Here is a 1,090-nt window from a genome sequence, read left to right as displayed (position 1 = left end):
TAGTCAAAATAACTTAATGCCTAGGTTTGTTCTTATAAGACCTTGTGCTCTCAAGATAGTTCTCTGACTGGAGTTCCTTGGTATTATCTGAGTCTCCGACTCTTGGCTTTTTTCCATTTTAGCTGGAGGATATAGAGGATCTGTGGCTATAAGATTTTCTATTATTTCCTGTACTTCACCAAAAGGAATTGGAATACTTCTTGCCTCCCAAAACTCTCTCGTGGGAAATATTCTTTTTTTTTTAGGGGCACAAAGAATAAGTTTATTTGGTGAATGCTGATGGCAAACATCGTCCCAAAGAGACAAGATGGGAAAGGTGCTGTGACCAGAGCGCCTAGGACACCTTCAGGCTAGATACTGTCTCACACAGAAAAAGGCATGGGCTCTGGGGATATGGGACGGTCCTCAGCCATTCAGCACCATACGGACGAGCTCTTCATGGTTGATACAAGCATTACTGTCCTCATGTTCTGCCACCAGCATCTCGACTTCTTCCTCTGTCATCTTCTCACCCAGTGTGACAAGGACATGCCGGATTTCAGCACCCATGACCGTGCCATTCCCTTCCTTGTCAAATACCCGAAGACCTTCAACGTAATCCTCATAAATGCCTTGGTCCTTGTTCTTGGCCACAGTCTGCAGCGTGGGCAGAAAGTGCTCAAAGTCCAACACCTTCACATTCATCTCATCACTCTTGGGGTTCCCCAGGATCTTGAGTACCTTGGCATTGGTAGGGTTCTGGCCCAGGGCCCTCATCACATCCCCACACTGGCTGTACAGGATCTTGCCATTGCCTGTTCAGTCAAACAGCTGGAAGGCTTCCTTGAATTCTGCAGTCTGGTCCTCCATGAAGTCACACATCTTGACTGGTCTGCTCCGTGGGACCCGTGGGAAATATTCTTACCTGAGAGAGATAGCATTTTACCTAACAGGGGCCAAGGAAAATCACACATCTGTCCCTGATCTTCTAAAAATTACTGAGCTTTATCAAAAATACAGGTTCAGAAGTGGCAACTTATAAGACAGACAAGTGTAATGCATGAAACTTGGTGGGGTGAGGGGAATCTATTAGTAAGGTCAAAAATTGGGA

At 45.7% G+C, this 1,090-nt stretch overlaps 1 pseudogene across 1 annotated transcript; it reads right to left on the bottom strand.

Annotated features, from left to right (window-relative positions):
- Positions 1-247: 247 nt before the first annotated feature.
- On the bottom strand, positions 248-880 carry LOC128596208 (myosin light polypeptide 6-like; annotated as a pseudogene). The gene has a single exon (XR_008383094.1). The product of XR_008383094.1 is annotated as a myosin light polypeptide 6-like (transcript).
- Between the last annotated feature and the right edge of the window lie 210 nt (positions 881-1,090).

Source organism: Nycticebus coucang, chromosome 10, assembly GCF_027406575.1.
Source record: "Nycticebus coucang isolate mNycCou1 chromosome 10, mNycCou1.pri, whole genome shotgun sequence".
NCBI classification, from domain to species: domain Eukaryota; kingdom Metazoa; phylum Chordata; class Mammalia; order Primates; family Lorisidae; genus Nycticebus; species Nycticebus coucang.
Note: the sequence above shows the minus strand (reverse complement) of the source record. Positions and strands in the feature narration are given on the sequence as shown.